General features: G+C 39.6%; 1 pseudogene; it reads right to left on the bottom strand.

Annotated features, from left to right (window-relative positions):
* Positions 1–3,447: 3,447 nt before the first annotated feature.
* LOC120677948 lies at positions 3,448–4,517 on the bottom strand (annotated as a pseudogene).
* Positions 4,518–9,164: the final 4,647 nt, after the last annotated feature.

Raw genomic sequence — 9,164 nt, forward strand, 5'->3', positions numbered from 1 at the left:
TATTGTTGATAGGCACGGCAAGGATTATGTTTGGATTTGGTAAAAATTTTGAAATGTCAACATGATATGATACGATGTACCAATCGTATATAGAAATCTTAATCCGCGGCACGAGGCACACAGGGCTGGACTGGACCGGCACGGCCAAAGTTCCACTTCTACAATGAAGTCGCGAGACCGGATGAAGGAGCTGGTGCGCCCCGATGCCGCGGTGCTCAGCCGAGTATGTCGAACAAGTGCGTGCACGTCAGCGCCGTCTTGGCGTCTTCACGTGGGTCGTCATCGACATGGAGTCGGTCTATTATGACTATAGGCCTTGCTTGCGCAATGCAATTTTTTTTTATTTTTAATACAAATTTTAATAAAAATTACGTAATAATACCTTGGATTCGAGAAATTACAAATCTAGCTCACAATCGTCTACCCAGAACAGAAGGAGGAGAAACGCAAGAAAGACCAGGAAGATATTTGGAAGAGGATTGAAGAAGTGGAACGTTAGGAAGCGGAGGAACGTGAAGCTGACATGAAGAGGAAGCGAGAGAGGGCCCGCCATGCTAAGAAAGCAGAACCCGAAGCTATTAGAAAGGGGAAATATCTCCGGTGCACTCAGTAAAGCATCGCACCACCATGTAATCCCGGCAATTTATATTCCCTAAGGCATGATAGGTTTAGATACAACACGCGGTTACCGTGTTGCACGTGCCACTGCACTTTGTTGTTTAAGTACCCAGTTAAGAGCAATTATCTCACGCGCCATTTACCGTAGTAGTACAAACGTAATGGGGCGTTGCTTTGTAATTGTTATCTTAATGAATGCCGGGAATTTACGTTTCTTGCCTAATTTGCAGAACTAGTTTCAGCACATTGATATACAACACATTATGTCTACACAGTTCCAAATAGAAAAGAAATGAAGTTTATATTAAATTATATATTGTAAAATACATTCAAAATATGGAGCACACTGCAAAGGTTGGTAAAATTTTTAATCTCCTAGATTTCGTCCAGCCAGTAGACAATATCTAAATTTTGTCCAACCAGTGGACAATATTTAAATTTCGTCCAACAATATTTCAATTTCGTCCAACCAGCAGACAATATCTAGATTTCGTCCAACCAGCAGCAATATTTAAATTTCGTCAAACCAGTAGCCAATATCTAGATTTCGTCATGCAAATCCATGCAAAGTTGATGAAATTTGCTGAAAATTTCATTTTTAAATTAATTTCGTCTAATGGACAGACGAAATTAGTTTTCGTGTTATGGATAGACGAAATTCCTGTATTCCGTTCTCCGTGTAGACACTTTCTTACAATTTCGTCTAACCGGTGGACGAAATCTATATTTCATCCATCCAGTGGACGATTGTGCTCTAGATATGTAAATCTTGAAATCTAGAGTATTAAAACGTAAATTTGATTAAAAATTGTATTAAAAATAAAAAATTCTGCGCAATGCAGTTGCATTAACAGCTACCTCGAAGCCCAATCTACTGCACATCATTTTCTTTCTTTTTCTTTTTCTTGAGGACATCTACTGCGCCGCGCATGACGGACAGAGGAACAGTATATGACTGGGCAGAGGAACACGGCAAAAATTTGAAAAAGTCGTAACAGTACACTGAATGCTTAAATCAGCCACATAGTGTAGTTGGTACAAAATGCCACGGAAAAAGCCACACAGATCGAACGGGGAGGATCCCTCATCCACCATTGAATTCAGAATATCTTCACATGGCAAGAACATTCAAAGATTCAGGAGCCCTCTGGTTCGAGTGGCATGATGTTCTTTTTCAGTTGAAATTCGTTTCTACTTGTTTTTTTCCTGATGTTTCTCTTTACAGGTGGTGTATAGGAATTACGAAATAAAACGAGTAGCACGGCTAAGGTTTGCACCAAATAACGTAGTTATTATCACCGCGGCAGCACATAGCATTTAATATCCTACAAAATCAGGATATAGTGAATGATGAGAGAAAAAAAAAAGGTAGAAAGGGGCCCCTCATATACTTTCCAAAGATAAGCTGCATCCTCACTGTACTGCTTGCTCATCAGTACAAATGTAGTGCGAAAGAAGAAACAGGAACCTATATCCATTTTTCAGCTAAGGATCGACCACTATCATAGGATCACTGAAAAATGCATAGCAACACAAGTTGTCTGCCACATATTACATAACAGGAATGCAAGAATCCACACAGTCAAATCCAAAGATCAAGTACATACATTTTACATAGTTACGATATACACTACTGCGAACACTAAAGATCACAGTTCAGAAATATATAAATTGTTTCTTCCATCCCCATCAATGGTCAGCATTACCAAAGCTTGTTATATTAATTTTACACAAATGCAGCTATCTGCCAAAAGGCTAATATAACACAACTCCAAACATAAGATGGTAATTTGTGGAAAATGTCAAGGACACAGAGTACTGGTGGGTAAAAAGGTGAGGATGGTCTTATCTGACAGTGCTGAATAGAGAAAACAGAACCACGTAAGTGAACTGAAGAAGCATAACAGATCTCAATCTTTATACATATAGCGATTTCAGCTTATGTTTTTACTACAATTATATCTGTAAGAATGTAAACCATAACAAAGAAATACTTGGTGTATAGATTGCCAATGCATCTCATTTTGTGTGGTTCTTCCTAAATTATGAACATTAATTATTCTAACACAAAAACAGCAGCATAGATAGTCACTAGTACCTCGCCATGCAAAGATCTCAAGTCAGGTCGATAAACTAAATTTGGAGCCAGTCCTAAAGGACTTCTGTGAAATATTGCATTTAACAGAGTATCATGGGTGTCGATCAATTGTTGCTTATGAACAGGGCATCCAAAATCACAACTAAGACAAGCAATTTCTCCTAGTTTCTTATGATTTAATATCTGTTTGTTTCATTACCAGAAAACAGGAATCAAGGTAATCATTTTATTTAGTCATATTATTTAAAGCACATGGACCTCCAAAATTAAGCACAATATTGAGATAGAAGACTGCTGCCGGGACATATAAATGCTAAATTAATGACTAAAGAAGGAGGTTCAAATAGCGATTTACAAAGCTATTTCATCTATCTGATGATAGCTCTCAACAGCATTCTGGGATTATGGTTAAAGCTATTTGGTAATGGATATGGATCAGTCCAACGTAGCGTTGTGTGCAAAACATAAACATGTGTATGTGTTTTAAGAACCCGAAAAGAAACAGAAACTTTGTACTTGATGAACAGTAAATGGTGCATAGCAGGTATAGCAAGTTTTGCAGACATTAATATAGTCTAGGATTAACTACGGTACTTGACACTTCACAGTTCACAGTAAAGTAAGAACAGACCAAGTTAACCATTCTTAAATTAGTCTAACACGAAATTCTTAGATTCATCTAACATTGGGTTCCTCGTCCCTGAGTTCAAATTATCATGAGCTTCTTATGTTTATCTTGATGACATTCCCTTCGCAAATGCATCTGCGAGTGCGGAAGGGCAGGTTGTCTTGAGATCCTTATAACCTTGGGTAGCCTCCAGTCCTCCACTGCATCCATCACATTTGAGCTGGTCATAAATTCAAGGCACGCCTCGGTAAGCCTCGGACAGTTATATTGATAAGCCAAAGCCATTGTTGTTGCCACAGACTCCACATCAATTTTCTGGCAAAGGATGCTTTGACATATCAACTTGAGCCTGTCCAGAGCATATCTGTCTGCAGCTACAAGTAAATGCCGGATCATTTCAATGTGAACAGCTCCGCCATGATCATCATTGTCGAGCAAAGAGTCGGTATAGATAAAACGCAGCAGGGCCTTGAACACAGAAGGCTGCATGTCTTCGATGGTAACAAGCTGCGTTCTTCCCTCCTTCATCGGACCATAGAGCTCCGCTTTGAAGACAGATGACCGCATAGCGAGCACAAGCCTATGTGCGGCGAAAGTTTGTCCCCCAACACTGAATGTGACATCTGCCCCCTCCTCTGCTTCTAACAACTGGCCAAGACGCTCCCCAATGTCTGATGGAGGCACCTCGATTTTTCTTAGGAATTTGGTTTCAGACACCGTCGTTTTTTTTACAACAGTGACAATGCATTCGATCACGAGGCGATCATCTTGAAGGCACCCTGAGTCTTCAAGCTCGCTTCGTTTCTGGAAGGAGCTAGTCTGGGGAGCGTACCTACTGACGTCATTGTAGTTGAACATCCTCAGCTCTGTCCTGTGCACCAAAGATGGCAACCCAGTACTCCGGTTGATCAGGCTCAGGTCGCAGGACGCTCGCACTTTGGCGCCTCCTTTCATGAGCTCGAGATAAACTGAGATGTAATCCGTGCTAGTCGTGGAGGATCCGTCGGGGTAGAAGCGGATGGCCCAGTCGAATCCACCGACGGAGAACGTTCCTGACCTGATAAACTCCCCTATGCCCATTCCCCTATGCTTGCTATAATCAAAGATCTCAAAGACATGTTTGCCTTGCTCCCTCACCGCGGTGCAGGTCGAAACTGTCGTAAGCGTCTTCATATGGTCGGCGAGGCGTCGGGACTCGGGACTGCTACAGTGGAGCGGAGGAATCGGCGCGGTGGCGGTGGCAAGCCTCCCGTGCCGGTGTGCCCTACTAGACATCCGATTGGAAGAAGGAAAAAAGAAAAGCCACGTTTCAGAAGGGAATGCCAGCGTGAGAGAAGGAATTCCATCGGAGGCGACCAACCTTCAGCAGATGGCAGCAGAACTGCAGAAGGTGACGGCGGCGGCGGAGAAATCGCGACGCCGGAGAAGGCGAAGCGACGATACCAGGAGGACTCCAGGAGGATCCGTTTACAAAAGCTGAAATAAATTCGGCCCATAAGGCGGCCCATTGTGGCTGACCCCGTTTTCCTTTCCTTTTGGGTTTTTTTCTCCTCCGGCACAAATGTAAGGAAGTGGTCTACCCCTCAAAAAGGAAAAGTATAAGTAAAACTGTTGAGTAAAATGGATGTCAACTCTTGTGTATTGATGAACGATGTATAATATATATATATATATATATATATATATATATATATATATATATATATATATATATATATATATATATATACAAGGGAACAGGCAGATGCCCAAAAGGTGTCTATTGGCACCAAAAGATGTCTATTGCTATGCCTACCGTACATGTGTCATTAGCAGTTGCTAATGACACAATTAATCCTAATTGATCACTATTAATTAATTCTAATTAATCCTTAACACTCCCCCTTGATCAATTGTCTTCTTGTTGGCATCGTTACTTGTTCATCAGTTATTGTCTTGAAGCTTTGGAAAATCATGTGGGAAAAACCAAAGTATATCGATATACCTGGTAAAACTCCTTAGAAACCCAGTGGGAAAAATAAAGAGAAACGCCATGATATATATAACTCCCAATGTTCATAGACCCTTAGGTAATTCTAAAGACATAGTCTAAAACAATTTGATCTGAGATCAATATGTCATATATTATCCTTGAAAAACCTCAGTGAGGAAAAATAGATAATATGACAATTACCATGTTTTAACATTACCTCATTAAAAACTTTATGTGAGAAAACTCTTTTAGAAGTAAAACTTGTATAAAGAAAGGAGTGTAATGTGATGCTTATGTAGATTATATCTCAATGAGATTCTCCCCCCGATTCTTGCAAATCTCTAAGCCATCTCATACCAATGCCCTCAATGCATTTACGAAATGCAGTGTATGGTAGAGACTTTGTGAATAAATCAGCTAGATTATCACAAGATTTAGTTTGCAAGATTTCGATCTCTCCATTCTTTTGGAGTTCATGGGGGTAGAACAACTTAGGGATAATATGCTTAGTCATATTACTCTTAATATAACCTGACTCCATCTGAGTAACACATGCTGAATTATCCTCAAAGATAATTGTTGGTGTATCAATCGCACCGATACCCCATGACTGTGTTATGTGGTTTATCATTCTGCGGAGCCATACGCATTCGTGTGATGCCTCGTATAAAGCTATTATCTTAGAATGATTGGTGGATGTAGATACTAAGGTATGCTTTGTAGATTTCCAAGATATTGTTGTACCATCTTGTAAGTATACAAAGCCAGTTTGTGATCTGCCATTGTGGGGATCTAATAAATAACCAGCATCTGTATATCCTAACAAAACTGGATCTTGACTTCTACTATAAAATAATCCAAGACGTTTGGTATCTAGTGCCATTGAGGTATCTAAATACTGTTTTAATTCCTATCCAATGACGTTTGGTAGGAGCAGCACTATACCTTGCTAATAAATTAACTATAAATTCAATATCCGGCCGGGTATTGTTAGCAAGATACATAAGTGCTCCAATAGCACTCAAGTATGGGACATGTGGTCCTAATACCTCTTCTCCTTCCTCTCGTGGTCTAAAAGGATCCTTCTCGTCGTCTAAGGATCTTACTACCATGGGAGTCTTTGTAGGATATGATTTGTCCATATTGAATTTCTTCAATATTTTCTCGACTTAGGCAGCTTGGTATACAAATATACTAGTTGGTAAATGCTCAAGATGTAAACCTAAGCAGAATTTTGTTTTACCCAAATCCTTCATTTCAAACTCCGTCTTTAAATAATGACGTGCTTCATTAATATCGGTTTCGTTGCCAATGATATTTAGATCATCAACATATACCGATATGATACAAAATCATGTTGATGATTTTTAATGAAGACGCATGGACAGTCATCATTATTTGTGTATCCCTTCAATTTAAGGAATTCATTTAATCGATTGTACCACATTCGGCCTGACTGCTTTAAGCCATATAGTGAATTTTGCAATTTAATACAATACATGTTGCGATTCGCCTTAGGATTCGGTATGCTAATTCCATCAGGAACTTTCATGTATATATCCGAATCTAATGACCCATATAAGTATGCGGTCACGACGTCCATCAACTGCATAGATAGACGATTTTGTACTGCCAGAGATATTAAGATATTAAGTATCGGAACATTATTCTGCTCATTACCAGAGAGTAAGTTTTGTTGAAATCAACACTAGGTCTTTGCGTAAAACCTTGTGCCACTAGCCTTGCTTTATATCTCACCACTTCATTGTTTTCATTCTTTTTATGAACGAAAACCCATTTGTATCCCACAAGAAGGATACTAGGAGGTGTTGGCATTACTGCCGAAAATACCTTTCTTTTATTAAGAGAGGCTATCTCTGTTTCAATTGCAACCTTCCACTTATCCCAGTCCGAGCGCTTCTTGCACTCAGTCATAGACTTAGGATCTGAATTGATTTCAAGGATATTTGCAATTTGCTTAGAGAAGTAACAGTCGACTATTATGGACTTACGGCCATAAGACTCTCCAGTCTCAATGAAATTTATAGCTATTTCATTTACCTTTAAAGATTCATCATGACTTCCCGAAACGATGGATCTAGGGTCTTCCGATGTTCCAGCCTCAGTGTTTATGCGCATATCTGAGCTGGGGTGTGGATTATAAATATCCACAGGACATACAATGTCCTCTAGGTGTCTTTCAACCAAAGGTTGAGTTGCATTTCCAGTCTTCTTTTTCTTATTTGCAATAGCATCCTATTTATTGGAAGTGCTTCTCCCCCTCTTTTTGCCAAGTTGGGGATGAGTGGTTTTATTAGGTACCTCCACTCTTTCGGGCACAATCCTTGCAGGATGGAGAGACTTTGTGACACCTTTATAATCTGTAAAAGCGTCTAGCAGATTATTTGCAACATTTTGCAAATCAATAATTTTCTAAACCTGTTGTTCAACTTCCGTAGTACGTGGATCAGAAAATTGGATGCCTTTTGCATTCCAATCTATTTCTTGGCATTACTTTTGGTACAATTCTCCCCCTAATGCCGGGAAATGATCCTCATTAAAAATACAATCAGCGAATCGGACAGTGAATAGATCCCCTGTCATAGGTTCTAAGTACTTTATGATTGATGGAGATGAATATCCGATATAGATCCCCAATTTTCTATGGGGGCCCATGGATGTTCGCTGAGGTGGTGAGATGGGTACGTATACAGCGCACCCAAATTTACGCAAATGGGAAATACTTGGTGGATTCCCATTTACTAACTGCAATGGGGAGGTTTCATGATATGCAGTTGGTCGTAGTTGGATTAGGTCAGCAGCGTGCAGAACTGCGTGACCCCAACATGACGAAGGCAATTTGCAATTCATCAACATAGGTCTTGCAATGAGCTTGATTCTTTTAATCAATGATTCAGCCAAACCATTTTGAGTATGTACGTATGGGACTGAATGCTGAACCTAAATTCCCAATGCCATGCAATAATCATTGAAAATACGGGAGGAGAATTCAGCAGCATTGTCCATACGAATTGACTTAATTCGATGTTCAGGATAATAGGCTTTCGACTTGATAAGTTGAACCATTATTTTGGCAAAAGCATGGTTGTGTGTCGACAGAAGAGACACGTGAGACCAATGCGTAGATGCGTCTATCAATACCATGAAGTACCTGAACGGCCCCGATAATGGTTGGATTGGACCATAAATATCTCCTTGAATTCTTTCATGGAATTTTAGTGGTTCAGCTCGAATTTTAAGATATGATGGTCTTAAAATTAATTTCCCTATTGCACAAGCAGTGCAACCAAAATCTTTATCTTGAGAAAATTTTATGTTTTCCATATCATGATCTATGGAATTGTCAATAATTTTTCGCATCATCCCTATTCCAGGGTGCCCAAGTCGATCATGCCAATTTTGGAATGTATTGACGTTTTGAAAAATTATCTTATAAGCAACATGAGCAATGGGCTTTATGTATGTAAAGTACAATCCGGTTTGGAGTGAAGAAAATTTTGTGTTTTCCAAACCTCGTGAGTTTAGTTAAGAGTAGAAATTCCTCTTTATTATCCTGATGTGTTTCCACAAGGAAACCATTCTTACGGATATCTCTATAACTTAGAACGGTACGAGTCGAATCGGGATACAACAAAGCATCCTCCATCGTTATCTGTGTACCCATAGGGAGAGTAACAGTAGCTCGACCTAAACCAACTATTAATGCATCTTGACCAGCAATGGTCATAATATTTCCTTCTCCTTTCTCTAGAGTCTAGAAATATTTTATCTCTCTAAGTATAGAATTTGTGGTACATGAGTCCACAAGACATAATTCTTCCTCCTTT

This window comes from Panicum virgatum, chromosome 6N (assembly GCF_016808335.1).
Source record: "Panicum virgatum strain AP13 chromosome 6N, P.virgatum_v5, whole genome shotgun sequence".
NCBI classification, from domain to species: Eukaryota; Viridiplantae; Streptophyta; class Magnoliopsida; order Poales; family Poaceae; genus Panicum; species Panicum virgatum.